Source organism: Ostrea edulis, chromosome 3 (genome assembly GCF_947568905.1).
Source record: "Ostrea edulis chromosome 3, xbOstEdul1.1, whole genome shotgun sequence".
Lineage (NCBI taxonomy): Eukaryota > Metazoa > Mollusca > Bivalvia > Ostreida > Ostreidae > Ostrea > Ostrea edulis.
The window spans coordinates 27,063,312-27,071,912 of NC_079166.1; positions in this window are offsets into that span (position 1 = coordinate 27,063,312).

Below are 8,601 nucleotides of genomic sequence, written 5' to 3' on the forward strand. Positions count from 1 at the left end.
ACTGTTCGTTATCTTCACCATTCATAGAGAACCTTCAGGCCCAGTGAATAGTAGTTCGTTATAACCGACCGTCGTCATATCCAAAAGTTTCGTTATGTTCCTCTCATATTAGAAGATAGAAAGTCAGACCAATCAGCACATTTCAAAGATTTACCTTTTTAAATAAAAAAGATCACGGACAGCAATAAATCCCATATCTCTTACAAGGAATACAAAATAAACACGTGTTTCATAAAAAATAGTTGTGCCACACTTCGACTCAGGCGGGTGAAAATCTAGTACTTTTACCGAAGCTAGGGTGAAGTAGCACACGTACAACAAACCCTCCATAAATCCCACAACTCTCTGTTAGTGCAGGGTGTTTAATATCCACCTGTAGAGAGAAGGCACAGAGCGATACAGATAATCAAATAGGAGGTTAGTGAAGATTTTCATTGAGAGATTTACATGCATTAAGAATATAAATAATTTTTCTCGAAGTTTCCCTTAACTTTAATACCCTCATTAACAGAGTGGAATTTGGTTAGTACACTGCTAGTAACAGACAAATGGTTCGTATTGAAATGCAATGCCCCAGGGTTTTTTTTTTCTCATTCGAATTTGTATATCAACGGTACAAATTTGGTTAATATGTTTTCTTTTTTATCAGATATAATCATATTATTCGTAATTTATTTTTTGTCATCTGAAACTTTATAAAGAATAAATTTAGACAAAAGAAAACATACAATGTACATACGTATAAAAATCATAGTTGATGATTCAAAACTCGCAACAAAGGTAATGTATAATCTAACGCCTGGATTTCGTTTCATAAACATTCAAATGTATTCAAAACAAAATTAGAATTGCATACTGTTTTTTGACCCCGCGGCCATTTTTAAATCAAAACAAGGCACGGACTACAAACACCATGGCCTAGAAAACGATTGTGGTGAGGAATATCTAGAGTACACCTTCATTAACATAGGATCGCGTTTATAATTGGGCAAACAGCATAAATATCCTCGCTCAAAGGATATAGTAACGTCGCAGATGGCTACATTCACGATGTCAAAGGTAAAACTTTATCAGCTGTTATTACTAGACATCATATCATCTGGGTGTTTACGACGCGGTATATTCTTCCATTGTTCAAAATAGTATGATCCCTTTGGTTCCTTATAATTTTGTAGACCTAGTCTTATGTTGCTGTATGTAGATTTGAGTTAGATGTATCGACATCAACAGGGTACATGTATTTACGCAATATCAGGTGTTTTAGTCCCATATAGTTGATCGTTTGAAAACATGCACTTAGGCCGTCAATCATTAGTTTTCCTCTCTCGATCAGGACTTGCAGAAAAGAAGTTGGCACACAAATGTACTTCTGTTTGTATAAACTAGGTCAATCAGCTGTTTTACTGTTACGTCAATACATGCAGTTAATAGTAGTTTCTTAACACAGTGTGTGTTAGAGCAAGGGTCTACCCTTCTATGAGGTCAAATTACATTCCATATAGAATTACGGATTTGTGATGATTCTTTTGTTTGGTTTTAAAATATTATTCGTGTTGACAATGTGAGTTTTTAATGATTTATTGAATTGCATAAGCTAACGATAACTTATGTTGTTTTTACTATTAGTTTGTGTTTTCGTTTTTTCGCATTTGCTTTCCTTTTTATCTGCAGCATACGTGGCTATCTTTAGCATAATAACAATAGTTATTTGGTGTTAAGAAGATTACTTTAATGTCTTTAATTCAGGCTAACAAACACACCAGACACTATGCCCAACTCGTTATTTTAAAGGAGAAATTTTAAATACACAAAAATATCTATATGGAATTTAATATCTGTTTTAAGAAATTTCTGTATTCATACATATAACTATCTGAAATCTTAAACAGTTTTGTTAAAGATTGAATACTGTAAAAGATGGATACATGTGTATGGATGATTAGTAAAATGTAAATAAACATTTGCAGGTCATGTTCTCGATGGATTCACCTTGTATGGTCTTACATGTATGATCTCACTGTGACTGTAAAGCTGGAAATAATAATATCATGATAATAATAAAATTGATATAGCGCCTTACATGTATATAAAACATTACTCTAAGGCGCTTTAAAAAGGCCATTCCAGCTACTGCATTGGGCTATTAAACCTATCATGTTATTTTCAAACGTTTGATTTGAAAGGTAGCGTAAATTGACACTTATATATTTTTACTTCTACTTTGTATAGTTATAATTTGTATATGATATGTCACAAGACAACTAAAGCCACGTGAATCAATTTTGCACACATATACCTCTAAATATAATAATCATTTATCTATCTCTTCTGTAGAAAAATGTACGAGTAGTATGCTTATCAATATATTGAGTTATGTATATGTTATTATTTTAGAGTATAAAAAGTGTTTCCCCACGTTTTACACTGCAGAAAGTTCATTTGACATGCCATGTATTAGATATATTATAATATTATACAGCTGTACCGACCTCCCTACAGCACCGAAAAAATCCACAGAGGACTGAAGGGTTAGCCCCAAAACAAGCTGACAACATTGAAAAGTATAAAGTGAAGCTGAAGATAAGGCAACCTAAGAGGAAAACAAGAATAACTGAAGGCATTCTTCTTAGTATGACATACCTAATCGATAGATATGATGTAGCTTTTAGTAGATCAGGTGGTATATTGATTGCATACAAGAATAACATAGCAGTATATACATGTATATATAATATATATTGTAGAAGCACAGTCTAAATTTGTTCAATGGTTTAAGTTTGATGGTCAAATGATAATATCCTTTTTGATGCAATATATATTCCACTTGAAGGTTCGAGATATACTTCGCCTGATGCTTTTCATTTAAATGGAATGGAATACCTTGAGTTTGGATATAGTTATACTAATGTATTTTTACTTGGATATAGATCAAAATCAAAGAAAATTAAATATTAGCAGCTCTAATATTGGAGATGAGATGCATTATATTTTTATTTGGCCTGCTTTGGATGATATTATGCGATATCATATATCAGAAATATTTCATTAATTATTATTATTAGATATTTATATAGCACTTTATCTAATTAAGACAATTATCCTAAAGCACTTTACATGTAAAACAATAAAAGACAAAATAAAACAAAGAACAATAAATGATTAGAAAAAGGCATAAAATAATGCTAAAACTGAAGTGTTTTTTAAACTGTATACATAATACCCAATTACAGATTAATTGCAAGTTCAAAAAGTTACTAGACCTAATGCTATCAAATTTCATAATACATTTGCCTCCAAAAATAAAAAATCAGTTTTAAAATTGTGTAAATACATAAATAAATTTAAGTTTACTTAAGAATTTTTATAGTAATCAATAAGTATCCTCCTTGAATGGCATAGTCTGAGATATTGTATGGTTAAACATGATGATGGTTATTTTGTCCCGTGTCTGAGGACAGGCAGAGATTGACCAATCAGATTCTAACAATTAAAATTCCGGCCATGCGGTGAGTCACTCTGCCTCTTCTCCCACCTACAGCTTTGGAGGACGGACGTTTTTTCAAGTTTGTGAGTTATTGGTTAGCGAGTACTGTATTTGGTGAGTAAAATTATTTTATCATGTCTTCAATGGGCAAAACTTCGGTTGTCATTTTAGGGCACTCAATTGTACGTCGTTTTCACGAATTTTTGAAGGATGGTGGCGATATCAGATATTCTGAAAATTTTGGTCTTGAAAGAACGCATTCCGTTTTGTACAGGGGTGTAGGTGGAAGGAAAGTTCACGATATACTATCTAAGGATATAGAGAAAGTCGTTGAATTAGGTCCCGAGATAGTTGTTTTGATGATTGGGGAGAACGATATTGTTCCTAGTACAGATCCTGCATTGTTGGCTGCAAAAATTGAAGCGGTGGTGTCGGTGATGCATCGCCGTTATAAGGTTGGGAAGATAATTGTCTGCAAATTATTGCCAAGATTTAAGGTTAATTTTGGATACAATGAAATAGCAGACAGTGTGAATGTAATACTGAGAGCCGCATTGCCATCACTAGGTTATTGTGTGTTTTGGGAACACGGGAATTATTTCATTTCTCCCTGTGAAGGAGATTGTAGTCGGAAATTCGTTTGTGACGGAGTTCACTTAAATAAACAAGGGAATTTTCATCTATTTAGGAGTGTAAGGGGAGCGTTAATTTCAGAGGGAAAATAGGTTTTCTAGAAAATGGAGCAAGATTTCAGATTTATTCTTTTGTTGCATATAGCATTTAGGTATGGTTAGTAACATGTATATGTGTTCATTGTGGTACCAAAAAAAAAAAAAAAAAAAATCTCGTACCAGTAAATTTGTAAGGTATTATTTAGAAATGTTAAAGTGACCAGAATTTTGTGATCCTTACAGTACTTGAGGCAAGACCTAAGTACAAGTTTCAGGCAGTCATTGTACTTGCCATTTTGTACCCGCTTGGGTTTTCGTTTTAGTTTCAACTTTTACCATGTTTTTCCTGGCGATTTTTCCATCGATTTTATTTGATTTATCTAGGAATGTATATTAATGAGTTCCAGATTTATCCTTTTTGTGAAGAATAATCGTTGGGAAAATTTCTGCCATTTATTTCTTACGGTATTAGTTGATTACTAAAATTCGGTGAGTTTTTACAGTACTTAAGGCATGACCTAAGTACAAGTTTCAGGCAGTCATTGTACTTGCCATTTTGTACCCACTTGGGTTTTTCGTTTTAGTTTCAACTTTTACCATGTTTTCCCTGGCGATTTTTCCATCGATTTTATTTGATTTATCTAGGAATGTATATTAATGCGTTCCAGATTTATCCTTTTTGTGAAGAATAATCGTTGGGAAAATTTCTGCCATTTATTTCTTACGGTATTAGTTGATTACTAAAATTCGGTGAGTTTTTACAGTACTTAAGGCAAGAACTAAGTACAAGTTTCAGGCAGTCATTGTACTTGCCATTGTGTACCCGCTTGGGTTTTTTTCATTTTAGTTTCAACTTTTACCCTGGCGATTTTCCATCGATTATATTTGATTTATCTAGGAATGTATCACAATGCGTTCGAGATTTATCCTTTCTGTAAAGAATAATCGTTGAGAAAATGCCTGCCAATTTATTTGTACGGTATTAGTTGATTACTAAAATATGTGTGTTTTTACAGTACTTAAGGCAAGACCTAAGTACAAGTTTCAGGCAGTCATTGTACTTGCCAATTTGTACCCGTTTGGGTTTTTCGCTTTAGTTTCAACTTTTACCCTGGAGATTTTTTCATAGGTTTTTATTTGATTTCTCTAGGGATAGAAGTAGAATATTCTCAGGTTTATCACGAAGTACAATGTAGTGACAATCTACACTCAAGGGCAGATATTTACATGTCCACGTGGAAGTGACGTTTGCGTCACGCGTCCACTGGTACCAGTGAGAGAATGACTTTGAACGTAATTAGTTCATATTAACTTTGTGATTTGGTTCTATCCACGTGCATGCACACCCGTTTTTGATTGATCAATGATTCAATGTTTTTCCGTTTTCTATCATCACTTAAATTTATCGTTAGAATATGCCTATTAAACTCATTGTTCCAAATTGTTGCTTCAGAAAGAAATTGTTGCATTTTAGGTTTATTGCTTATGGTAATTGTAGAGTTTAATAGTTCCATACCGAATTGTAAATTCCTTCTATTCATGGTATTATCTATATTTGAGGTATGAAGTATTATGATGAATGTGTTGACGATCTTTCTACAAGAATTCGATTCTCAGATTATTGTATGATCACCACGACCAGTTTATTGCATAGTCGAAGAACAATTAACAATACATAGTCGTCTTTATGCAAGGCATTAAAGCCTACTCGGTGATTTGGCACGGCAATAGGTGAAACGACTTCAAATGTGGTGATTTATTACTGATGTCAGCGCTTCGTTTTATGTAGCTAGTAGTCCTTACGGAGTGGCATCTGTTCAAGAGAAGCTGATTAATTGCTTTTGCAGTCTCACAATGGGGGGTGCGATTTGCTTGCATTAAGGGAAAATTTTGGTTTAGTTTGAAAACAATATTGATTCTTTCTTTATTGTGATATTTCCTGGATAACTTTTGTTATCAGCTGTAATCGGTACAGGGTGTCTGTAACTAGTGTAAGTACAGAATCAGGCGATTAGCCACCATTAGGAGAAAAGATTCAGTTTCTATCACTTTAGTTTATTGCTTTTCAATAACATTACCATTTGTAGTTATGCATACTTAATTGTTTGTAGAATGTATTTTCAAAATATTGGCATGTGATGTACACACGCAAAAGTAATGGTATTACTTGCATCTTCTAGGCATTCATATTTAACTTAACACAGATTATGTTAAATATAAGGATATATTCTTCTGTCTCAATTTACAATTCTCTAGGTATATTTACTAGCATTATGCCAGGAAAAAGAAGCAAACCCCAGCAATCCAAAACAAACCAGGCGAAACGACCTCGACGTGGCCAAAACAAAAGAGGAGAACGAGAACTTTCTACTGATGCTGTGACAGGGGATGTCAGCACTTCACCAACCACTATTCCTCCTGAAACTTTGGCAGCATTGACCCAAGCCATAACAAAGTCGGTTACAGAGAAAGTGTTAGCAGAGATAAAACCATTGCTACAACAGCAGGGGAGTATCTCTGTTCATAATGAAGGGTCAGATTGTCAAATGATAAGTAGGTCAGGGAGTGCAAACATTTCTGGTTTGGTATCAAGTGCTGTGGTTGAACACAGTTCACAGATTGTTGGTACTGAATGCCCATCTTTAGCAAATGCAGGTAAGAAGGCAGGATTTGTAAGCTTTTCTGTACCAATAGAGGCAAAGGTTTCAGACAAAATCAAATCAAAAATTTGGTCAAAACAGTATGTTGATATTGCTCTGTTGTTAAAAAAGGAAAAGGGAAAAAGTAAATATTCTATCAAAGTTGAAGAACAAGATCAGTCAGGTAAGGTGGTGATTCACAATATGAGGTCCGAAGATGATGACGATGTAAGGGATGGCTCCTTATCCCTGAATGACTGGGTAACGGCATGGAATAGGTATGCAACAATATATTGCATTAAGTATACATCTGCACAACCAAAACTTGCAAAACATATGGAATCTGTTAGGCAGATTGCAGAAGACAAGGGGGATTGGAGAAAATATGATAAGGAGTTCAGGGAACTCATAGAACAAGGTGAGGTAGAATGGGGTGACGTCCATATGGAGATATATGTTAATGCTCGCCTCAAGCAATCTGAGAAAAAGTTGAGCAAAATTGCAACAGAGCGTTCAACATTGGGTAAGTATGAGGAAATTCCTCATGGAGCATACTTTGCCTTTCACAAAGCTGGGAGATATTGTACCCTAGGTGCTTCTTGCAAATTTCAGCACAGATGTTTTAATTGTGGTGGCATCCATCCAATTTATTCATGTAAAAATCTGCTTCAACGGCCATTTCGTTTCTTGGACAGAGCTTGAACCCAAAAATCATTTCAAAGTAATGAAAAACAAACTTACACAGGTAATTATAAATCCACAAAGGCAACCTATTCCACAAAAGGGTCCAACGCCAATAAATCCCAGTAGGTTAGAGTATTGGTTAGTGGGGTATGACAACATAGAAACTGAATTTTTAGTTAATGGTTTTAGATATGGCTTTAGTATTGGTTATACAGGGGAAATTGAAAATATCGTTTCTAAAAACTTGAAATCAGCAAATGACTTACCAGATGTTATCAGCAAGAAGTTAGAGAAAGAGATATGTTTGGGTAGAATTATGGGTCCTTTCACAGAAAAGCCATTGCCAGTTTTACATTGTTCCCCCTTAGGTCTAGTTAACAAGAAAACAGAGGGTGAGTACCGTATGATTCATCATCTGTCATATCCAGAAGGTAAATCGGTCAATGATGGCATCCCAGAAGAGGAGTCATTTGTTCAATACTCTTCTGTTGAGGATGATATTCAGTACATTAAAGAGTGTGGGAAAGGATCATATTGTTGCAAAACAGATATTTCTAATGCATTTAGGATTATCAATTTACATGCATCCCAGTTTAAATATTTTGGTTTTACATGGCAAGGTAATTGGTATTTTGACACATGTCTTCAGATGGGTTGCAGTTCTTCTTGTCGCATATTTGAAAGGTTTAGTACGGCGGTTCAGTGGATAGCACAAGAAAAATTAGGTATAAAATTTATGACTCATGTATTAGATGATTTTCTAATTGTTGATAAATCTGCCACAGAATGCCGCAAAAAACTTGAGACATTCTTAACAGTTTGTGCTGACATAGGTATACCTATGGCTAAGGATAAAACATTCGGTCCAGACAAGATAATGACTTTTCTGGGTTATGAATTAGACACTGAGATGATGGAGGCACGGCTACCTATTGATAAAATTAGAAAATGTAAGGATGCAATTGAGGAGCTTTTGCCTTGCAAAAAGATTACTTTGAAGGATATGCAATCAGTGATTGGTCTTCTTAATTTTGCTTGTAATGTGGTCTTGCCAGGAAGAGCATTTCTAAGGCGACTGATAAATACCACTGTTGGCATTACAAAATCATATTATCGCATTAGA